The 25,077-nt window shown below is 39.9% G+C and overlaps 1 long non-coding RNA gene and 1 other non-coding gene across 2 annotated transcripts in view; both read left to right on the top strand.

Annotated features, from left to right (window-relative positions):
* LOC128103129 (uncharacterized) overlaps positions 1–23,433 on the top strand; it is an 84,863-nt gene extending 61,430 nt beyond the window's left edge. Inside the window, exons 3-5 of the long non-coding RNA XR_008215632.1 lie at positions 18,093–18,168; positions 18,703–18,819; positions 20,779–23,433. This is a non-coding gene — a long non-coding RNA (uncharacterized LOC128103129). The remainder of the gene's footprint in view (positions 1–18,092; positions 18,169–18,702; positions 18,820–20,778) is intronic.
* Positions 7,317–7,420, top strand: LOC128104821 (U6 spliceosomal RNA). Its single transcript, XR_008216122.1, has one exon. It is a non-coding gene; the product is annotated as a U6 spliceosomal RNA (small nuclear RNA).
* Positions 23,434–25,077: the final 1,644 nt, after the last annotated feature.

Here is a 25,077-nt window from a genome sequence, read left to right as displayed (position 1 = left end):
AAAATAGATTAAAATAATAAATGATATGAAGAATAATTATCCCTTTAGGAAGATAATGGTACTTTTCCTGTCCAGAATTACCCTTGGTGCAGTTACTACAGAGCTGTCATGAGGTTCTGTTGGGTCTGCCTGCCTAACTGAGGCTTGACTCACGCAGCAAGGGCTTTTCTCTTGCTCTTTCCCATCTTCCTCCTCCAGGCAGCTTTCCTGTCCTGGGGTTTTTCTTTTAAACTCTAATAAAATTGTTCTCAAGCTTCCTTTTGAGTTTGTTCTTGAGTTCTTTTAGTAATGAGACTAATAAGAAGAGACCCTGGTTTCCCTAACATGGGACAATTCTGCTGAGACGTCTTCAAGTTTCCAATAAAATAATGGACCTCAAAGAATTATACTTCCCCAGGAATCCTGCAATGGGGGAAGGAAAGGTTGAAATTCTTGTGGTTGAAGAGGAACTTGACCCACACGAAGATATTTCGTACAATTCTGACACCTTACCTCATGGCTAAGAATGCACATTTCCCAACTTGTGTTCCATCTTTTATTTTTAAAAATGAAATTATAGCACTATTGCAGAAAAGGGGAGAGAAACTGAGGATCTTTGTCTACCCGCTTTGGCTAAAATACATATAAATCCTTTCCCCCTTACGCATTTCTGCTTCCTAATTTTCTTTAAGATACAGGAAAACTATGTAGCATATTTATAAATCCAGGTGGGTGGAGACCAATCCAGAATCTCAAGGGACTTACTTCTCTAGGAAAAATGAGAGTTTCCCTTTATTCTCTGCCCTTCACTTACTCTTTCTTCTCAATGGGCTAAACATCTAAGGGTTCTTCTCCCACCTCAGTTTCTCTAGGAGCCCCGGAAGGATGACTGCTTCCCATCCTCACTGAGGTCTGGTGTCAAGGTAAAGTAAAACCAACAGTGGCACCACTCTGTCTTGGAGGCCTCTGCTCCTGGAAGGAGGCCCTGCTGTGTTTGACATGTTCACTACTTCACGGTATCTGCTGTGTCTAAACTTACATAGGTGCACACACATCCACACACAGACGTGTATCCTCGCTCTCCTAGTTAGCTTCTGCTGTCAACCTGACACAGCCCTGAGCCATCTGAAGGAGTCTCAAGTGGGGTCGGCCTCAATGGATTGGTCTGTGAACACTGTCTTTAGGGGCATTTTCTTGATTGCTAATTGATGTCAGAGGGCCCAGCCCTCTACGGGTGGCATCCTTCCTAAGCATGAGGTCCTGGGTTGTACAAATAGGCCCCTCAGCACATGCCAGGCGGAGGAAATCAGTAAGCAGAGTTCCTTTGTGGTTTCTGCTTCAGCTCTTGCCTTGAACTCCTGCCTTGGTTTCCCTCAATGATGGGTTGTAACCTGAAAGATGAAATAAAGTTTTCCCCCAAGTTGCACTTGGTCATGGTTATTTTTTCACAGCAAGAGAAGTAACACACACACAAACAAAAAAAAACCCAACAGATAGAGGTGTCAGCATAGACTTAAGCTCAGGCACTAAGGGGTGAGAGAGAAAAGTGTTTATTGATAAGTATTTTGAATACTCGGTAGTGGGTTTCTCTGCTGACGCAATAAGCCAGATCCAACTGAATTAAAAGTAAAGGACCAGGTTTAATCTGAGCAAGGGATTCCCGGGAGATCCCGGGGGAAGAGGAGAAATCACGTGGCAGGTCTATAGACTGGAGCTTAAATACCCTGTAGGTAGGACCTTGAGCTCCAGGGGAGGGGCCACTCCTTGGTGGGCTTTCTGAGGGGCAGGATTTGGAGGGGGGGTGGTGCTGAGGCACAGCTTCCAACTGAACATTTATTAAAAAGTCAGAGAATAGGCAAGATGTTGCAGGCTTCTCCGGAGTCTCTTTTGAGGGCCTCCACAGCTGTCTGGGTGATTTGGAGCTTCTGAAGTTCATGATCCCAAGGGTTTCTAAGGTGCTTTAACTTTTTTTAAATGAGATCGTAATTGGTTTCTGAGGTGTACTGGACATGATTACAAGCTGTAAGACAAACCCATAGGTCACATAGCTTGGAGGGACCCAACTACACTAGGTCACAAAGGAGTCAAGGTAGATTTTGACAGTAAATAAAGTGATCCTGTTTTCAGAGAGTTACAGCCATATAGCTGTGGAAGCCGAAGGTTGAAAACTCAGAGGTCTCACACACGTGGGTCTCAAGCACGGTCTGTTGTTATTTTAACATTGCTATTTGAAATGTCTCTACAGAAAAGGAAATTGCCTCCTTGTAGGTGTGTTCTGTTGGTTGTGCTGGAATTCACAAACTCTCAGCTAGAGAAAAGTGTAGCCAGGGTTCCTTTCCTTCTCACAGCTCTTTAATTTTCCCTTTCTCTCCTGCTTTGGACCATAGATGTACTCTTTAGAATAAGCGTGGTGTCCTTCCAACTCAGCCTCAGAGACGGTGTTTCTGTCTCTTTACCTTTTGGATTTTCAGCATAGGTCTTAGGAAATCAGCTGTTTCTTGAGGAACTCACTACTACATGCCAGACATCATCAGGTACTGTGTGGGAACAGAGAACAGAACAATGCACTGAACAGATTACAGAGCAGCAGAGACCACCTCTCCAGAGACCACCTCTCCAGAGACCACCTCTCCAGAGACCACCTCTCCAGAGACCACCTCTTCAGGCATGGGATGCAACCCAGGGCAAGTGCCCTACCACTGAGCTACCTACTCAGGCTGGAAGAGATAGTCTTCAAGGGGGATAAAGCATGTAGGAGGGAGCAGGCAGTTTAGGGGTGTGTGGGTCCTAACACAGGCAGGGCAGGCAATGACGATTTAGCAGTAGGTGTCCCAAACAGGTCATCTGAGACACCACCTTCCTCCCTCTGTCATCGTTCTGTTTTCTTCTGAAATCTGGGGACTCCACTCCTATCAGAGCACGCTGTTTTTAGCTCTCACAAAAGACACAATATTGGAAATTAATACATTTTTATTTTTGTTATTTCTACTTTATCCTTTTGATGGTTTTTCATTTTCATAGTCATTTAGAGATGAAGAAATTAAGGTTCAAAATATTGTGGTAATGCAGTTTTTGAGGAAAAGCCTCTTGAATTTCAGACCGACTTGAATTTCAGCTGGTTCACCAATTCCAGCAGCACACGACTACAGTCGCAGTTTAGTTGTGAACTGGGGTTAAAATGTTTGGAAATTGTTTTAGTAAGTGAAACTGGGAACAACCCAAACACCAAGCACCATGGGTTGTACTGTGGTTTGCACGTGACCTCCGGTCCATGTGCTGGGAGCTGAGTTATCCAAGCCGTTTCTGCTCACTTAGTGTTTGTTGAACAGCTTCAGGCCTGGAGGGAAGGACATGAAAAGGAGTCTGCTCTCTCCCCTGGACCGAGGACACACTCCTCTTTTTCTCTAGGACATTTGTACTCCCACTCTTCAGTAAGCCCAGGATCTAAACAAGGTCCCCCTGTTGTCAGGCCGTGGCCTGAAGGGTTACATCATCAGCTTCCCTTGTTCTGAGACCTTTGACCTTGGAATCAGCCCTGTTATCTGTGTCCTAGGGTTCCCGTTAGCAAACAGCCAGTTTTGGAACTTCTCAGCATCTGTGAGCTGTGTATCTATCTAAACAGGTGTCCGCTCTGAGAGAGATCTATTTGTCTACCTAGTTCTGTATTACACTGTTTTTGTCTCTTTGGAGAACCTTGCTAATATAGGAATAATTACATAAATTAAGATGCTCATTCATATCATAACAGCATCCAATATCATATGGTAAGAGCATGTGTTCTCTTCTGGAAGGATTTCTAAGATAGATTGTGACTAAGAGGACACAAGTACAAGCTGCTTTCCTCTAAGAATGGAAAGCAAAGAGTGAGATAAAATGTATTCACTTGGACTGTCATCAATGTAAATTATCACTGGGAAGTCACACAAGGGATGAAAAAGAGCTAGGGAGATGTAGGAAAGTTGATTTGTTTTGTTTTTTGAGTCAGGGTTTCTCTGTGCAGCCCTGGGTGTCCTGGATCTCGCTCTGTAGACCAGGCTGATCTTGAACTCAGAGATCTGCCTGCCTCTGCCTCCCAAGTGCTGGGATTAAAGGTGTGTATTACCACACCCAGCTAAAAGGTAGTAATATATACCTTATAAAAATTATGCATATGTGTGTATGCCTGCTTGTCTGCACATGAACCACATATGTGTGATACCTATGGAGGACAGATCTCATGTCTATAATACATAACATGTATATAATGTATCTTGGTCGTGTTTACTGTTACCCTCTCTCTTTTCCCTCCCATTTCTGCTGAACCCCTTCCTTCCTTTCTTCTCCTTAATAAAACTCCCCCCAGCATTTTCATGTCTTTTCATGAACTACTGAGTATAGGCTCATTTGCATGAACACGAATGGTAGGTTATTTCTGGAGCATGGAAGGCTACATTTGTGTGTGTGTTTTTTAAAGCATATTTCTTTGGCAATAATGATATATTTTAGAATCATAACACAGGGACTAAAAAGCAAGTTTTTCAGTGTTTCAAATTCTGGCATAATATGTTGCTAACAGCCTTGTTTAAAACAGAAACACATTTTGAGTCTTTCTGAGTATGAGCATCTTCTGACCCTTGGGTCATTAAGGACAGAAGGAAATAGTCTGTACAAGAGACATCCCAGCTCAGGAACCTGGAATGTGCTGTTTCTTAAGATGTACAGGTTTGTCATATGCCCATAGATTTTTCTATCTACACTTCCTTGTCTGTTTTCCCTGGTGGTCTGTTAAGCAGAACTTCATTCTTTGTCAGCTCAGCTATTGACTGTACAGTATCTTTGTGTGTAGTTTCTCCTGATAAAAGTCCAGCACAGAAAGCACTTTACATCCTTAGAGCTTCTTGCATGCACTTTGGGTCCCCATCTTTTCTGGTTGAAAACTCATATCCCAGACTCTAGTTTCGTGGATCCAGGTCTGCTATCCACTGAAACATTAGTTTCTGAGATTCAGAGATTACTAATCAGACATCTCAAAATTCTGACTGTTTTCAACATACTTTTAACAATCTTTACATCTTATGATTTGGATAGCTAAAATCCATGTTGAAAGAATAAAATTCTAAGTTTAGTAATACTTACAAAAATCTATAGCTATAGTAATATACTATACCCACATACACATTTGTTCTCTGAGTTTAATTAGGGTCTTTTGTGTGAGCATGGGTAATGAGTTTATTTATTAGAGCATGGAAGACTAGGTTTTTGGTAGGAGTAATAATTTTTAGGTCTGTGATGTAGGGTCAAAGGCACCACTTATCCGTTTCTGAGAATTGATGGGTTTGGCAAGCACTTGATATCCTAGCATTTCTTCATTATGGAAACCTAAAGGAGAGAAGGAATTACAGGAAATGAGTTTGGAACCTTCCCAGCCTTCATCCATGCACAGACCTTTTCCCTTGTTCTGAGTTAAGTTCTCTCTAGCTCGTGGCCCTTCTCAATGCCTCACATATAAAACTCTCATAGCCAAAGGGCCCAGACTCCCTTTGCCCTTCAGATAGAGTTGACAGTTGGCAAACAAAAGTACAAATTGTCTAGTTGTAACTGGAAGAACAGAGACAGGAGTCGAATCTTTAAAACTCAACTGTATTCAGGGAGCCCACAGTTTGAGAGGACAGTGTGCTAAAATCCTGAAAATCAGTCTCCTATTGCCTTTCCAGATGGAGAAGATGGGCTGGGGACAAAGGCTGCCAGTCATTCCAGAGCTCAGTCCTGCCTCTCTAGTCAGGTGATCAACCACATTTTTGAGACTGTGGTGTCCATGCCTCGCTAGTTATCTCCTTCCACTCTCTTCTCATTCTGTGAATGTTTGTGTTCAGGCTCTTCTTGAAAGAGAGTCTAACTAGTTTCTGCTGGTATTCGTTTTGTATTCCTTCAGGAGCACCTGAGCTGGCAATAGCTTAACTCAGAACAAATAAACCATTAACAGTGTGTACGCTAAGCTAGTAATGACTCATGTGAGCCAATTCCTTTCTACAACATGGAGTAAAAGTGTGTCTTCAAAATAATACAGAATATGAAAGAGTTTCTATATATCCCCCTTTTTCCTTGTCACAGTTAGATTCAAATTTCTGGGTCTTTTCTTTTTGTTTTGTTTTTCTATCTATTTAATTTTTGAGTATAGTATGTATCATGAAATATTGGGTCAAGAGATACCAAAACAATTATTTAATGCTTATCTGAAACTCAGATTAGTCTGGTAGCCACATTGTATCACGTGACCGATTCTTGCATGCCACCTGACAGGAGAATGTTGAATGTACAGCTCGTTAGCCCAGAGGAACAAGAAGTCCCTAGCCCACAGCAATCCCAGAGAACTTTTGTGAAAGACACGTGCATAGCCAGTCTGTCCAATCCATTCAGGCAGCCCTTGGAAACTTGAAATGTGGTGAATGAGACTGTGAGCCTGAAGTTTTCATCACCAAATATAAGTTTAATAGGTCACAGGTGGCTCTGCAGCATTGGAAAGCACAGATCTATATTGTGTCCTTTGTTCTCTTCCCAAACCTAGCTAATGCAGTTTAAGACCAAGAGGTGACTAAAATGGCCCATACCTGGTAACATGCTCATGGCTCTCTAAAACTTAGGTTGTGAATATCCATTCTGTGCACATGCAGTGTGTCATCAATTACATATGACTTCGTGTGTGGGGAGGATGCTAGGTGCCAGTATTCAGGCCCAGGTAAGATGTAATTTTTTAATAAACGCATCCAGTAGAGAGCTAGCTCTAGAATTTCACCATTTAGGATGGAAACATTTACCACAGAGTGGACACCGAAAATAGATGAAACAGCCTTTTTTGTTTCTGCTTTTGAGCTGTGTGACCCTTCTCCCCCATGATTTTAAGCAAACATCTATTAGATATAGATCCACAACATTTAAAGAAGATTCCTGCAGTGCAATTCAGCCAGCAGAGAATAAGCCTTGAAAGAATTCATTGTTACTGTGAGACAGAAATCTAGTGGACGAACTGGGAAACCATAGAAAACACAGGTAGCAACTGCTTTCAGTGATACTGTGTTTCCGGGAGGTGGGTAGGAGGAACAGGACTTCCTTCACCACAGCAGACATTTTTACATAAAAGTCAGACAAACATACTTTGGACAATAAAAGGCTGTCTGGGCCAAGACATCGTTCTCCAGCTCACTGGCCAGACATGGGAATGCTCCCTCAATGCCAGACTCCCTAGTGGATGCTGGGGCATGACACTTGGTAGACCAGTTCTCACTTAATGGAGCAATGTCTCACTGGAGAGGGAATGGCAGGATCTGATCATCTCAGACTCTTTTAAAGAATCGAAACAGGTGCTGACTTTGCTAACACGTACACTAAAATTGGCACAATACAGAGAAGCTTAGCATGGCCCCTGCACAGGGACACACAAATTTGTTCAGCAAGATGTATTTCTGCTATCTTCTGAATGTGACATGTCTAATTGCAATCATGAACTCACAGAAGAAATGATTACCTGTCCATGACCTGCACAAGATCAAGACAACCCAGACTCTGACATAGAAGTGATATGTATATAACGGCATACTTGTGTGCATACATATATAAATATAAACATATATATGAAATCTGTGTGTGCTTTGTTTTTATGTAATGACATCCTTGCTCAAAGTATATATATATAAACACAAAACATGCATTAACACTCTGGTATATGAAAGGTCTTTAAAATGTCATTGATATTTATATTTCATAATTTAAAATGCAAACTCCTAGCTAGGTCTGTTTTACCTGAAACCAAAGGATGCAAATGATGTGGCAGGAAAGTTAGTGGAGCAGTTTCAGAAAGACAATACAAATAGCAATACAAAAACCTTAGTGCACCAGAACCCGAGGGTATGGGGGAGGGGAGGAGACCAGAAGGACTTGAGGAGCAGAGGAGATGACTTCAGAGAGCTGGTGGGCTGAGAGAGTGCAGAGACAGGAGAGGAGCCTCAGATGAGAGTAGGAAATATGGAGGATTAATTTACACAGGTCTTGACGTTTGTGGTGACTCGAAGTTTGGATTGGTAATACAGGAAAAGCATTAAGTTCCACTGTTGACTTGAATAAGTAGACTTATAGTAATGTCATTTAGTGGCCTGGGGAAAACAGAGGTGACAGCCTTAAGGCACAGTGGGAAATTGAGTGTCTTGAAAGTGTCTACATTTGAGGAGCTGGTTAAAGTTTAGATACATTTTTCATTCTGTGGAAGAGGACAGGGCTAGAGATGTGTAACTGGAGGTTTATTACCTTTACATTGTTTTCAACACTTCAAGATTCATGAAATCATGAAGGGAAGTGTGTAAAATCTGCAACCAGATCCAAGCTCTCTTTCTTTCTTTTTTTTTTTTTTTTTTTTTTTTTTTTTTTCCGAGACAGGGTTTCTCTGTGTAGCTTTGGAGCCTGTCCTGGAACTCACTCTGTAGCCCAGGCTGGTCTCAAACTCACAGAGATCTATTTGCCTGCCTCTGCCTCCCAAGTGCTGGGATTAAAGGTGTATGCCACCACTGCCTGGCTCAGATCCAAGCTTTCTAAGGTCCTCAAAACTCAAGCATCTGAGATTCTGATCACTGTGAGGTGGGCATTCCACAGAAGGCCAGTTCTTTTGTGGAATTTAGTCAAAGACCTACATTTTCAGCTCAAGCTATATCCACAAATACAGCAAAGAATCGGTCATGCTCATCTACACAATGCCCAGTAAGCTATAAGCCAGGGATGGAGCCACCAGAAATGGCCTGTGCCTGTACCTTGATATTAAAATCCTCCTCCAAAACAATGAGAAAATAAGTGTGCCACATCATTCAAGATGTGTCACACTTTGTTATGGGAGTGAGGGCAGGCTGGCAGATCAGAGTACCAAGAAAAGGGCGCTGCAGTAACAGACATCCGACACCGTGAAAGTGGTTTTAGAACTGAGTAATTAGGAAAGGGTGACATAATTCTGAGGATCATGTTGGAGAAATTCACTGCAAAGTGCTTGTCAGTAGAAATGGAGTTGTCAAAGGTAATTTCTGGGGAGTGCTTAGAAGGCAAAATGAAGAGTGATATAGGATGCTTCCATTTTCTTGGAGAATGATTGTTAATAAGCACAATGTTGATGCAAATATGATGGCTACCCAGACCGTTTCACAGGGACATGAAAGACAGGCTTTTGTCAACAGGAGGAAAGGTGATCCTCATTCTAAAGCGGCGCAACACTTGGCTGTTTTAGTTCAAGTGTTGAAGCAACAAAATTAGGTATTTAGTGGAGTAGCTGTATTTAATGGAGTAGCTGTATAAGCAAAATTGGAAAGAGACAGACTTAATCCCTTTGTGTAAGTAAATGTCAAAAGAAAGAGGTGATTAGATAAAGGGATTGTTAAGTCAAACAGTACTAGCCCTTGGATATTCGAAATCTGTCTATCTATCTATCTATCTATCTATCTATCTATCTATCTATCTATCTATTCTCTATATACCTATCTTCTTTTTTCATATTACAGTTGTCATATTGTGTTTGTACATGTGTGCGGGAGTGTGTTAGTGGGTGTCTTGGGGACCAAACACAGGTTGTAAGTCTGAGCGGGTAAAGGTATTTACTTCTGAGACATTCAGACTCCTCTCTGTTTTTCGGAGACAAGGTATCATGTAGCCCAGGCTCGCCTGGAACTCACTATGTATCTGAGGGTACCTCCCAGGTGTCCCGCCTCCACCTTTCCAGCGCTGGGATTACAGATGTGCACCGCCACACTCCTGTATTAAAGACGTATGGATGAGCAGCCTTTTGACAAAAACATCACGGGTGTAAGTTGTGAGCATGCTCACCCGGCCATTTGAGCAGGAAGTCATAGAGAGAGGTAAGAATCACTCCAGCAGAGATGCTGTTCATTTAATGTAAAATTAGAGAGAGGAATAGAATGATGGAAAGGTGTCATGTTTTTTGAATTCTATATGATGAGACCATAAACTCTTCTACTGTGAACAAGCCCTGTCTTTCAAGAACAGAAGAGTACCCCAAAAGCAGGTTTAAGATCACTGTGGCTGACACTTCCCCTTAGGGTATGTTTTCAGATTCAGCTGAGGGTGGGAGAGGGTAGGCAAAGTCTGGTTTGGATAGCTGTGCACGGGCCAGTCTCTTATTGAGAGCTGCTTGAATAGAAATCTACCAAACTACAGGATCAGGACTCTGTGCAGAGGAGTCAGCCTTATACAGACTCAAGAAGGTAACATTGCCACAGCAGTTGGCCTGAAAGCCGGACAGAGTTCATGAGTGTATTCTCAAAGACTTAAGATCTAATGGACTTGGCCTTCTCAGGTTATAGACCTGCTTTAGGATGCCTTCTCCTTTCTTCTTTCATAGATCTGCCTTTGGGCATGCAAATGTCTGTCTAATGCCTGTCACAAGTGTGTTTTAATATCATTTATTTATTAGTTATTTTTTATATGTATGGGTGTTTTGTTTTGGTTTTGTCTCAGCACCATGTGCCTGCAGTGCTTGCGAAGGCCAGAAGAGGGCGTCAGATTCATTGGAACTGGAGTCACAGACGGTTGTGAACAACCCGGAGCGGGGGGGTGGGGGGGGGTGGGGGTGGGGGGGGGTGGGGTGGGGGGGTGGGGGGGGGTGGGGGGGGGTGGGGGGGGGGTGATGGGCATCAAAGCCAGGTCCTTGGCAAGAGCAGGGGGTACTCTAAACTTCTGAGCCATTCTTCCAGCCAGACAGCTGTATTTTAGAAGCCTATGACTTGTCTGGTTTCACAGGTTCAGAGCTGGAGAGAAATTTTGACTCAGGATAAATGTATCTTGTGTCTCATCCTGGTTCAGTTAAGCCTTTGAGGGCTTTGGAGATGTGATAAGAGTATTTTGCTTGAGAAAAGGACATTGGTTTTGCCAGGCCAAGGGTAAAATTTATAGAAGAGATTGTGACTCAATATTCACACATTGAAACTCTAAACTCAAGCGTGACTATCATGGGCGATAGGGACACAGGACTTGGGCCTTGGAGGACACCAAGGCTCTTTTGACTCCCTTGCTGAGAAATGGGCAACAAACCCACAGTGAGATGACAGCCAAGAGGAAGCCCAGTCTGGAGCCAGACACAGGTCGTGCCTTAGTCTTACGCTTCCAGGCACTAGAAGAGGGAGAGATCATAGGACTATCCAATCAGCAGCCAGAGGAGACGGGGATAGTGGAGCGTGTGACAAGGGGTTAAGCCTTGACAGCCAAATAGTGTTGGGGAATATTATTTTAAGGTGTGTTACTTTTGCTTATGTTGCATTTGTTTAACTCTGTGAAGCTGTGTTACTATACCTGTCTAAAACACCTGATGGTCTAATATAGAGCTGAAAGGCCAATAGCAAGGCAGGAGAAAGGATAAATGGGGCTGGCAGACAGAGAGAATAAACAGAAGGAGAAAACTGGGCAGAGAAAAAGATCAAGGAATGAGAGAGAGAAGGAGGAGGACTCCAGGGGCCTGCCACCCAGCTACACAACCAGCAACGGAGTAATAAAGAAAGGCATACAGGAATAGAAAAAAAAAAGCCCAGAGGCAGAAGAAAGATGGGATAATTAAAGATAAGAAAAGCTGGCAAGAAATTAAGCCAGGCTAAGGGCGGGCATTGATAAGTAAGACTAAGCCTCCATGTGTGATTTATTTGGGAGCTGGGTGGCAGGTCCCCCAAAAGAGCCAAAATACCACCATCAACAAAAGAGCATAGATGGGAGAATTTGGAATTCAGCACTCTTGCTTCTTGAAGGAAGAGCTCAACTAATAGCAATGTGCATAAGTTCTAAAGCCTACAAGATATGCATTCCCTCATCATGGCCAGACTAGTACTATCAATGAGAATTCCTGGGAAGAAGCTGCATCTGCAGACTGACTAATTAGAACTGCAGTGATGTGGAGGTCCAGATGTTTTCACTCCAGAGGCTAATCACCTCATCTTAGGCTAGCCTTAGCCTCCTGTATAGCCACTTCTTGCCCACTTCTGAGTCTGAGCTAACATCTTGTGACCAATAGACAGAAAACATTTTGAAATCTCTTAACTTAGCAGACCACCAGCTTTCATCATCCCAAATGTTAAGAATGTCATCAAATAGCATCTGAGACCTAGAGAAAAGCTTCTCCCATCTTGCTTTATCCATCCCTCTGATGTACCCACCAGTCTATTTTTTAGTTTGACTTGATTTATGACTTTCTTTATTCTGTAAATCTACAGAACACCAAGAAAATGCTTACATGTTGGAAGATGGAATTTAGGGTAACCTAAATCTGAGTTCTCAGGCCATGGTCACTAAAACTTAAAAGTAAACTAGTTTTTTGTTATTGTTTGAGCGTGTGTGTATGTGTGTGTGTGTGTGTGTGTGTGTGTGTGTGTGTGTGTGTGTGAGAGAGAGAGAGAGAGAGAGAGAGAGAGAGAGAGAGAGAGAGAGAGAGGAGAGAGAAAGGAGATAAGAGAGAGAATAGATAGTTATTATGACCAGGAAGAAACTCTGAGAATGATCCTCTTGTTCAGCAGATGTTGTGGTCCAGTGTTGGGTTTCAGCCCCAACCTATCAAAGGGTTCCTTGAAGAGGGGAGTGAGGAATTGAGAAATGCTAGATAGAAATATAGATGAAGAAAAAGACAGAGACATAGGGTAGCTTCAGGAGGGCCCTGGGTCAATATCCAGCAGCCTCAACTTTATTTCTAATGGGCTTTTTATACACTAGCAAGGGGAGAGGCAAAAGACCTCCCCCGTCCAAGATCAAAGCACAACATACAACCAAGTGTAGACCCTTCAAAACACCTGGTAACCGCACCCCATAAAAGTGAGAAATCCACGGAGTCTGCTTAAAGAGCAAAGGAATTTACTAGGGAGAGAAAAACTCACTGTACAGAACAGAATTGTCGCAGGTTCTGGAATGCTGGGGCAAAGTCTCCTGGTGTTCTGGCTGTCTGAGTCATCCCTGCATCCAAGTCCTATGAGAGAGCAAAGAGGAGACTGCCTACATGCCTGTCAGGTCTTAAGGGTCGCCTAGAGGCCATGCCCCAGGGGCATGTACTTCAAGGTCATAGGCAGGTAGAATAGTTGCTTGCTGCATCTCTAGGGGCAGTGCCTCAAGGTCATAGGCAGAACAGCTATCCACTACATCTCCCTCTTTTGTCTAAGTAAGAAAGTTCTAATCTAATATAAAACTATATACAACAGGAACAATTATCAAGTATTGTCCAGGGGAGGGGAAAGGTAATAACCTAAGCAAAAATAGAAATACAACCAGCAAGAACAACATCGAACAAGAGACATATACTAAAATCTAGAGATGTCCAGAACACAGGTAAATGAGCTGTTACAGAGATTACTCCAATAGCTATCCTATTCTAAAAAAGTCTAACTTTAGTATCTGAAATGTTCTTAGCTAAGATATGAGAGGATCATAACTATAACTGTCTAGTCTTCAACCCCATCAAAGACATGAGAAGGAACATAATACCTGAGAAAACTGAAAGTACAAACAAGCAATTTCCAAAAATTTTGTGAGACTAGACAGAGACAGCTGGCAGCCTGGACAGTCACCTAAAGCTTCTCAGCACCACTGGTGTATCCAATTTGGCTATAGGCCTAGAATATTTGATACATAATTTTCAGAAGCAGGAATTTTGAAAGACCTTCTTACCCTGTCTTGGCAAGGTTCAGTAGTCGCTTTTCCTTGTGTCCTGCTCGTCTTACTCATCTGGAAAGGACAGCGTTCATACTGTCAGCAGTCTAGGCAAGGGCAGTTCTTTGCCCAGCAGGCCATTATGTGCCAGGAAGAAGACAAACTTCTAAACAGAAATGTCTTAGAAGCCCAACATTCTCTTGGGATCAGATCAGTACTGCCAGGAGCAATTGTGTATCATGTCAATAGAATTCTAAGTTATCAAAATATTTAAATGCCATATTCTCCAGGTCTACGAAGTGTTTGAAGATTACCTATCCAACTGACATGTTTCTTTAAATTTGGACAGCCTAACTAACATAACTATAGAAATGATAAGCATGGGTGACTATAAATCTGTAAGTCTTTTCTGCCTAAATAACTAAGGACTAAGGCTTCACATTAACAAAGTAAACAGTCTGTAAACAGATGTATCATATAAGGACAATGACCTCAAAATTGTGACAATACACAAAATACCTTAAATGGAGGTAGAAATGTATAGTGCAATATGATAACAATATTCTTAATATGTATCAATATACAAAATATCCTAAACAGAGGTAGAATATACATATAGTAGGATAAATATAATTTCATGTTTGTATCAATATTTAAAATATTTCACATATGAGTAGGAACATGTGTTCAATATGATGATTATGGTTTTGAATTATGTCAATATACAAATTATCTTAAATATGAATATAAAAATGGTTTACATTTGTATCAATATACAAGAATCTATATCAGTACAAGTTACCTAAGGCTGATAGTTTGCCAAATCAGTTTACTAGTAGATACAATAATCTACCTCAATATACTATACCTATCCATTCTTCTTTTTTCTTTTCCAAAAAGGAATCCTGAGTCTAAATTTTTATTGTTCTACCCCCAACCCTATAACAACTTATCCATAACCCTGAGAGAATAAAAACTTTTGGGAAAGGGGGCTTTGTTTTCTTTTCTTTTTTTTTTCTTTTTGGTTTTTTCAAGACAGGGTTTCTCTGTGTAGCTTTGTGCCTTTCCTGGATCTCGCTCGGTAGACCAGGCTGGCCTCGAACTCACAAAGATCTGCCTGTCTCGGCCTCCCAAGTGGAGTGCTGGGATTAAAGGCATGCACCACCACCGCCAGGCTCCTTTTCTTAAAATTGCTTCCTGCTGTTAGGGGATGACGGTATCTCTGTGGGATCCTGTAAGAAAGCTGTAATGTTTGTAGCTAGTCTCAGAGTAATGTGTCAAGTTATCTGAGGTTCTGGCTGTAAGTGTAATATAATGGGTCATCTCATCTTAGAACTGTCCTGAAGAGTTTGCAGTCCAAAGATGATCACTGAGTAATGTTCTTAGGTACAATGACATCATTCTGGACTGAGTAGAGTTGTTGTTGTGGGTCCCCATCTTCCTTCTGGAGACTTCAGAGATTGCAATTGGGAAGACTTATTTTTCATTGTGGAAAACTTGAACATTATTAATATCAAAATGGAAAGGAGTTCCAGAAGTCAAGGATAAGCATGGAAAGAAATAGAATCTTGACAACGTTGGTCCCTAGATTATTGGTTTTCTTCTGTCTGACACCTGTTGGCTCTTCTGATATGAGACAGAATCTCCTAAATTTTTCTTTTAGCAACATGCTTGGATTTAGAGAAGGAGAGAGCCAGATTCCAACTTCAAAGCCTGCTTGATTTATGATTGAATCGGGACCACAATTATTCTAGAGTTAGATATTGATGTTAGGTAGTGAGATGTTACCCTGTAGAGTGTACCAATAGGTCCTTTCCGTCTGCTTAGATGTCTAGGTGTCCAAGGCCTTATGATTTCTTGAAGATGGGTATTTCTATTATCCCGTAAAGACAAAAAAACAGAACCCTGCACTGACCTTGTTTGTTGAAATAGCTATCCACTGCACTCCATGGCAAAGCATTTTGTGATTAGGTCTTGATGTATAAGACACCTGGTAGCCATGCCTTTGCACCCTGTTATGCAGCCTTGGAGAGCAACATAAACTCTGACTCTCTGACCTTGAGTCAAACCACAAGTTGGAAACTTTGTGGGCTCCCACAAGCAGAGGAACCCCCTGAATGGAAGTGATGCATTCATTGAGTCCAGGTCCATTGGTGTTTTTTCCTCAGGTGAATTGTTGGTGAATCTTTCCAGGGTTCTCAGACCTCACTTGGTTTGGCTCACAGTCCATTTGTTTACTAATTAAGGACCCTAATACATGGTAGATACCATTTTCTGGCCAGTTTTCAAAGTATTTGGTTTAAGGTATCTAGTTGTTGGTTTTGAAAGAATGTTGGTGTAGAAATTTGATTTTGTTTTGGTTGTTTGCTTCTTTTCAGGTCTCTAAAGGCATTTTGGATTTTATTTGCTTTTGGAACTTGGAAGGAATTTTGGTTTCTGGTTTTGTTTGCCGTTGTTTTTGCCTTTGGCATGTTTTATTACTACTTGGCCTTTTTCTCCTGATACCCTCCCTCAAATACCGAATTCTGTCATTTCCTGTGACCTTGCCAGATCTTTAGCTTAGGATATTTATAGGTACTTTGTCAGGGTGCCCCGAGTAGCACAGGTCGGTTGAAGAAATAAGGCACTCCAAGATGAAATTTGAAGGCCCCTTGTGGCAGGAGGAAGGTCCAGCCTCTCTGATGACTGAACCCCGAACAGCAGTACACAGGCATTTTTATTGATTTCCTTACACCAAGGTCCCTGATTTAATTTACATGTCTTACTGAAGGAGAGCATCACATGCCCCCATGACTCTAGTCCTTCATTATGTATCCTTTGTAATACACAATAATACAAGAGCCTCAGGTATGCCTGAGGTATCTTGTCACCAAAGTCATGGGATGGCTGCAATGCCCATTCAGCAAAACAATTCTACAAATCAGGGAAAACAATCACTGTTTTCCACAAGAATTCTTCAAGGTTAAAGTACTTCTTAAAAACAGCTGTTCATTCTAATGTCTACCCCAGATACAGTGACTCTGCTAAATTCTTACAACAGCACTTTTTCAGGAAAAGGGGCAATAAATAAACAAAGTGCTGTTTTAATCGGGGGTGGGGTAAGGTTTCCAAGATGAAAGAAGTATTTAGAGATAAACCACCATCTGGTACTCCAGATAGCCTTATGTGTGATAATTATTGACTTTCTACTCACAAGTATTTGCAAAAATGGAGAGATCTAACCAAAGAAAAACTGGTTTTATGGTTTCCCCAGTGGGGAGCGGGATGTATTATTCAGGGTTCTCTAGAGATACAATCGATAGAATGAATCTGTATATATAAAAACAGGATGTATTAGAGTGGCCTTGACTGTCCAACACGGGCTATCTCCCTGTAGAAGTTCAAGAACCTGGTAGTTGTTCAGTCCACAAGGCTGAATGTCTCAGCCGGTCTTTAGTATACCCCAGGATCTGGAAGAAGCAGGCTCTAATGAACATGGCATTGGGAATGAACTTGACAAGGAGAGCGAGTGCAAGCACTCCTTTCTTTCATGCCCTTTATTTAGGCTGCCACCAGAAAGTGTGGTCCAGATTTCAGGCATGGATCTTCCCACCTCACAAGATCTGGATTTAGGATGTGTCTTTACACTTTAAATAATACATTCAAGACAATCCTTCACAGGTGGACCCAGATGCTTAGGTTTCAGTTAATTCCAGATGTAGTCAAATTGACAACCAAGAATAGGCATCACAGGGGAGCATTTGATGTTCCAAAATTGGCATTTCTGTGTGCTTAATTAAGTTCTAGGCAATAATATAAAAAAATCACAACAAATGTAAAATTTTTGTAAAAATCAGTCAAGTTGGTAATTCATAACAATAAGAGCTCTAGGAAAAGGCTGCAGGTGAGTTAGAAAGAGACACTAATAAGGAATTTATTTAAGACTTCTGTCAGGGAAGCAGAGCAGTGCCTTGTTCAGCCATCATCAGAGAAGCTTCCTCCTGCGGCAGATGGGGACAGATAGAAAGACCCACAACCAGACCTTCAGCAGAGTGAGAGACCTTAGAACACTCACCCCTAAATGGGATGTCTCCACCAAATCCCTGTCCTCAGAGCTCAGGAAATCATGGAAGAGCAGGCAGAAATAGTGTAAGAGTCACAGTGAATGGATGGCACCAAGAAAACAAGGCTCTCTAAATCAACACGGCACAGAGCTCCTGTGAACTCACAGAGACTGAGGCAGCATGCACAGGGCCTGCATGGGTCTGTCCTAGGTCCTCTGCACTTACATTGTGGCTTCCAGTTTAGTGTTTTTATGGGATTCCTGAGGATGCGAAAGAGTGGGTCTCTGATTCTTGTGCCTTCTCTTAGGTTCTTTTCTTTCTGCTGGTTTGGCTCGCCTAACTTTTATATGATAATTTTTGTTTTGTCTTATTTTATTTTGTTATTTTTTAAATGAATGAATGAATGAAACCTGTCATTTATACTTGCAGGAAGAAGGAAAATCATTTTTCCCAGTAGAGTGACACTGGGTGTATCAACTTCTCCAGACAGGCCTCATGTTCAGGAGTAAGTGACCAACAGAGAATGGACTCCACAGTTTTTTGTGTTTGCTTTTATTTGGTTACAGTTTGGTGGGTATTTTTATTTTTGTTTTTTTCTCTTTTCTTTTTGGGTGTGGCTTTATTTTGTTTTCTTGGTGTGGGGTGTGGTTGTCCTTGTATTTTTTTTTTTTGAAAAAGAACTTAAAGTTGGGTGGATAGGGAGGGGGAGAGGATCTGGAAGGCCTTGGAGGAGGGAGAATATAATATAATTAATTATATTTAAATTAAAAATTGTTTTAAATATAATAAAAAGTCACTGTTTAGTATATAAAAGTAATATGCATTTGGCAAAAGTAATTTATTTAAATTTTTTGAGTTTATATCAAGCTATTTAAGTCCTAAAATCAACTCCCCACTCTCATCTCTTTATCTGATCTTGCCTCATTATTCTCCATCTCCTACTGTTTTATATTATTTCCTTGAATGGTTTCTTTTCTTTTAAACTCTCATTACATGAAGATGTCTTCATTATACCAACTAATCCTAAAATTATTTTCAGCCTTAAAGCCAAAAATCCAAGTTTGGAGCTGAGGTTCTAAAATCTTAGGGACACTCCCCTGGCTGTTAAAGATGCCTGAATGAAGCTGTGTCTCTCTTCCCCTGAGCATCTTCTCCGGTGGGTACCTATAACACATGTGTTTCATGTATGTTTATGATAACTGTGTGTCATGTGTGCCTATGATCACTGCTTTTGTATATTTTTGGTTCTTTTCACATGTTTGTGTTACTTTTTTAAAAAAATGTGGCCACTTCAGTTCTCTCTTTTAAAGAATTTTTTTTAATGTACGAAAATTATTTTGGGACATGCTCAGTTAAAATGTATATATATTCACATTTTAAAATTTTGATCTGTAACATGAATTGTTAGAAGGTCTTATCAATAAAATCAAACCCAGAGCCAGGTATTGGGGTGAATGCTGGAAGATCAGAGAAGCAGAACAAGCAACAGCCACCTCACCTCGCCAATTCCTTAGCTGATCCTTTTTCCTCAGACTGGAAGCCTCTGAGTCTTCATTCAGAATGAATCTCAGCTGAGCTGCTGTTCAAAGCCTAAAAGCTTAACCAGCCAAAAGCTTCTAGTTTCTGGCCTTCACGCCTTATATCTTTTTCTGCTTTCTGTCATCACTTCCTGGAATTAAAGGCTCACTTCCTGGGACTAAAGGTTCTTGTTACCTCGCCTGGCTGTTTCCAGTGTGGTCTTGAACTCACAGAGATCCAGGTGGATCTCTGTCTCTGGAATGCTAGGATTAAAGGCATGTGTGCCAGCATTTTCTGGCCTCTATATCTAGTGACTGTTCTGTTCTCTGACCCCAGATTAGTTTATTAGGGTGCACAATATTTTAGGGAACACAATATCACCATAGTGATCACATATGAAAAGATATATTAAATATATATATTGTATAAATTGAGTATTCTAAACATCTAAAATCATTAAGATGGTATCTTTGGGTCTATTAAATGTTTTTAAAAACCTTAAAATACTAATTGTTTATATAAAGCATAAGAGTCATAAGATAAAGTTCTCATAAGCTATAAAATTGAAATAATTATTCATCTTCTTGGTTTAAAAATAAATAAAGTCGGCCGGGCGGTGGTGGCGCACGCCTTTAATCCCAGCACTCGGGAGGCAGAGCCAGGCGGATCTCCGTGAGTTCGAGGCCAGCCTGGGCTACCAAGTGAGTTCCAGGACAGGCGCAAAGCTACACAGAGAAACCCTGTCTCGAAAAACCAAAAAAAAAAAAATAAAAATAAAAAATAAATAAATAAATAAATAAATAAAGTCTTAAATGCTACATTTTACCCTGCCATATAGATGCCTTTTGCTATTCCACATGCCTCATAAACCACCTCCCCCACAAAAGTAGTCTTTTTCTACCAAAACCAATTTCAAGATGCTTGTTCTAATAACTTAAATCTTTAACAAATAATTAATTTAAATTTGGTTAAGAACACTACACAAACATTAATGTAATTTACCTGCATTTGAATATAACTGGTAGTTTTTTAAGATACCATATTTATGTTTTCTGAACTTTAAACACAGTTTCCAAGCTTTCATTTAAAATTACCTTATTAAAGTTGTTTTTCAATAATTTATAATAATGTTAAGATTAACTCATGCTGTGAAAAGATTATAAAAATGGACATGGTTGTAACTAAGATGGATGTAATATAAATGTTATCAAACTTTTTATGATCAAAATTCAATTTTCTTAAGTATTGATCTATTCTTAGTAATGTTCACCAAAAAAAAACCTCTTAAAACAATAAAAACTTTGTTTCATCATTTCACCTAAAGGACATTTAAAATCTGTGATTAAATTTTAATTTTATATGCTTTCTCATTAGACCTTTTGCTTTTTTGTGATAGTTATTATTTTAATAATAGGATAAATTCTGTTTGGTGACTTATCCCTATTTGAGACATTCCCACTAAACTATATAGTGATTGTTGAACTCACTTTAGTAGACAAATATTTAAATATTTTATAAAATCTGCTCTTTTAGATAAACAGCAAATAGTATTGTAAAATACTTTTAAATATAATAACTAATTTTCTGATTGTTACAGAGTCTTCGTCAAAGGATACATACAACATTGTTTGATTAACTAAAAGAAAGAAGACATAATGTAAAAGACTCCTTTCTGATTAAGTGATCAGGACTGTGTCCAGGTACTTCTCATTCACTCCTGGACTGTTAAAATTTGATGAGGTGAACTTTCTCACACAGTCCGAGAACACTTTAATGGAGAATTGGGGAAATGCTGAATAACAGATCCCCATCTTCAATGCCATTGACAGCTGAGCTCCCCAACTAACCAAACATTTCTCTCCCTTTTTGTGTTTCTTAAATGCCATATAACTAAAAAATTTTAAATTGTTTATATTTAATATTCTACATGATATATTTCTTAAGTGATAAAATAATACCATTTTGTTTTTAATAAAGTTACAAATGAAGATATTATTCCTTTTAACTAATCAGTTTTTTTATTATGATCGTTTGCTTATCCCAAACATATACATTATTCAAAACTAGTTTTCATGTTTAAAAGATTAAATGTTTTCACTGCCTTATATATATGTGTGTGTGTGTGTATATATGTACATATTTAGATTCACTTGTTATTCAGTATAATTTGATAAAACAAAAATAAATCTAGGTTTTAATTAAACTTTAAATCCTTTTACTCTAGCTAGAGTTGGGCTAACTCTTCTTGCTCGTATTATACAAAAGTCATCAATCTCTAATAACAACATTCGTAAGTTTTCATACCTTAATATTGATGTTTCTTGATTCAATTAATATCTAAGATATACTATGCCATAATTAGTCAGGACTAAAAACAATGAAACAATATTTGTATTTTACTAATTAAAAAAAAAGGGACATCATTATAGTGACTCATTCCAGAGTCTCATTTCTACCCATTTAAATGCAAGTAGGGTAGCTCATAGAGTACAGATACCTGAATACAGGGGAAAACTTAGAGTTAATTTAGTTTAATTGCTATGCACATTTTTGTTGTTTAAAATACATGTTTCCTTCATCACTCAATTAGGTCAAACCAAGTTCTTGATTATTTTAACTTTAGGTAACATAATCCTATTATATGTCACACATAACTGCTGTGTCAAATATAGATGATTTACCTATAGGAAAAGAAAAAAAAACAAAAAACAAAGGAAGACCATGTTTGCTAATAGTTTCCTTATGATCTAGGAGTTTCTTTCTTATAACTTACAAGCTATTCTTCTCTCCTGAAGACTTTGTCCTGCTCACTACTTAGCCTTATCTACATCAGATCCTAGGAATAAACTTCTTGCTACGAGGGACCTTATAATATTTAGTAAATAATATATGACCCGCCCCCAGCCTGCACAAAATGTGATGCTTGGACAAAGACCGACTAATTAGAACTGTGGTGGTGTGGCGAGGTCCAGATGTTTTCACTCCAGAGGCTAACCACCTCATCTTGGGCTAGCCTTAGCCTCCTGCACAGTCACTCCTTACCCACTTCTGAGTCTGAACTGACATCTTGTGCCAATAGACAAAAAATATTTTGAAATCTGTTAACTTAGCAGACCACCAGCTTTCATCATCCCAAATGTTAAGAATGTCATCAAACAGCATCTGAGACCTAGAGAGAAGCTCCCCAATCTTGTAACCACCCCTCGGATGTACCAAACAATCTATGAATCAAGACTTTCTTTGTTCTGTAAAGCTATAAAACATCAAGAAAGTGCTTACATGTTGGAATGTGGGATTTGGGGTAACCCAAATTTGTGTTCTTGGGCCATGGTCACTCACATTTGGCTGTAGAATAAACTATTATTCCATTTAAGGTAAGAGCTGTTGCATTGTGTCATCCCCACCCACCTCCAACAGCAACAACAACAGCAACAACCTGGCCAATCAGTGTTTTTAAGGTAGCCAGAAGAGAAAGGATAGTGGTGGGTGTGGTAAGGGTTGAGTCTTGACAAGCCCGATAGTATTCACTGAAGAGTCTGGAACCCAGTATTTTCTTTTCTCGCAGAAAAAGCCTCAACTATCAGCAATGAGTATACGTTCTATAAGCTACAAAATATATATTCCCTCACCATTGCCATACTACTATTAAAGTCCTCACATGTAACAGGGAACAAGGAAAATCTGATTTTACTGTTTAACAATTCAGCTTATTCTGAAGTATTCATGACATATTCTAATTCCTCTGAATGGCACAATAGTTCTATGTACTTGTTATTTAAAAACAGATTGATTTGTTAATAATAGTTCCCAAGTGTCAATACAGGTGATGAATGTCTTTAGCAGATGCCATCCTGGTAGGAACTTTTCCTGCTTGGTGCAAAGCAGGGACAAAAGGAAAGGTGAGAGTCTTTTGCTGCACATGAGCTGTCATCAGCTCCAGTGCGAGTGGCCAATACACAACTAACTTCCTGATAATCCTTCCATACACATGTGTTATGTTTAATATTCAAAAGGAATAAACATAAAGATGAATGACTACAACTTAGGGTCATCAGATGATAAGCTTCTAAGTAAATAACCTATGCATACCTAAAATACATACTTATATTTATAATTTTAAGCTACAATACTTCAAATGGGTACAAGGGAAAAAAAACCCACAAGAATGAGTGGCAGTGGCAGGGAGTAAGGGAAAGAATATTATTTATTGTCCATGAATTATTTGGAAATATAAAGGGATAGAGCAAATGTAATGGTGATACTGTATTAAAGTTTGTTTTTATTTTTGCTTTACCTTTGTTCTGGATATGTAAAAAACCAAATGATGACTCCCTCTCAGTCTTATGCCTCAGTAAAACCCTAAGATAAATGTTGTCTCTGGTGCCCGAGTATCTTCCCCAACTATATATATACATATACATATATATATGTATATATACATATATACACACACATATATATGTATATATACACATATACACACACACACACATATATATATACATATATATATACATATATATATCAAGTCTTTGTTTTGCTTTTTCTACCCCAAATAAAAGCTGTGCTGGCCCCACTGAAGGTTCAGCATGTGTTAGCTGAAAGCAGTCAAATTTTAACCCCTGTCCCCTTTATGCAGATTCCGGGAAACTTCTTTTTTCTTTAGGTTCTTCACAGTTTAGAATGCCACTAAGTAATATATATATATATATATATATATATATATATATATATATATATATATATATATATATATATATATCCATATTCCTCTATACAACAAACTCCACTCATTATTTTGTACTATTTCAATTTTTCTCATAATAATCTCTTAGACAAGGATGGTTATAGAATAACTCAGCATTTGGAGTGCTGGCTTTATAAGCCTGGGGACTTATTTTACTTCTTTCAACTCTATTCCTCTGTTCTTCATCAAAGCATCTGTAACAGCAATAGACCTTCCTTTTGATTGTTGGCTTACAGGGATTAATATGGGTGGAGTGCACACGTGACTGGCATCCAGTGGTGCTTATCCAGCCATCTGGATCAACCTTGCTGTTTTAATCTCAGGGCACACACTACAGAGTTTGGATTTTTTTTCATAGCAAAGTGAGCAATGATACAGAAATATTGAGGCAGAGAGAGCTTAAATACATCCTGAAGGTCTCAGCCCTGTGACATTAGGGTTCAAAGGGAATTTGGCAAGAAAATGAGAATGATTCCAAGGCTCATATGAAGTGAGATCCAAGGATCCAAGTTCTTAAACTTGAAGGAATGCTGAGCTGGGCGCTTCACCTCACAGGATGCTATGCACAGTGAGACCAGGCTTTCCCAAGCACAGTTGCTGTAAGAACTCTCTTAACACCTTGGCAGAAGGCCTGTGAGTGACGCACAACTGCACTTCCAGCACTGAGGAGCTTGAGGCAAGAGGATCAGAAGTTCAAGGTCATTCTCATCTACCTACCTAGCAAGTTTGAGGCTAGCCTTGGGCACACAAGACCCTGCATAAACAAACAAAAACACCTGTATTCCTAACATTTGAGAAATGGTAGCAGTAAACTCAGGAGTTCAGGACCAGCGTTAGTTATGCAGCAAGCACTCAGCTTGGGTTGCATGAGATCGGTTTCACTTTAAACCAAACATCTCAGAAAATTATTTTTCTTAATTTTTTTTAATTTTTTTTTATTTTTTTTTGGTTTTTCGAGACAGGGTTTCTCTGTGTAGCTTTGCGCCTTTCCTGGAACTCACTTGGTAGTCCAGGCTGGCCTAGAACTCACAGAGATCCGCCTGGCTCTGCCTCCCAAGTGCTGGGATTAAAGGCGTGCGCCACCACCGCCCGGCTAATTTTTTTTTTTTTAATAAAGCCTAGAGCACTGGTATCTCCAGGTGGTCTCCC

The sequence above is a fragment of the Peromyscus californicus genome, unplaced genomic scaffold (assembly GCF_007827085.1).
Source record: "Peromyscus californicus insignis strain IS unplaced genomic scaffold, ASM782708v3 Scaffold_8__1_contigs__length_139910024, whole genome shotgun sequence".
In the NCBI taxonomy this organism is placed as follows: domain Eukaryota; kingdom Metazoa; phylum Chordata; class Mammalia; order Rodentia; family Cricetidae; genus Peromyscus; species Peromyscus californicus.
Note: the sequence above shows the minus strand (reverse complement) of the source record. Positions and strands in the feature narration are given on the sequence as shown.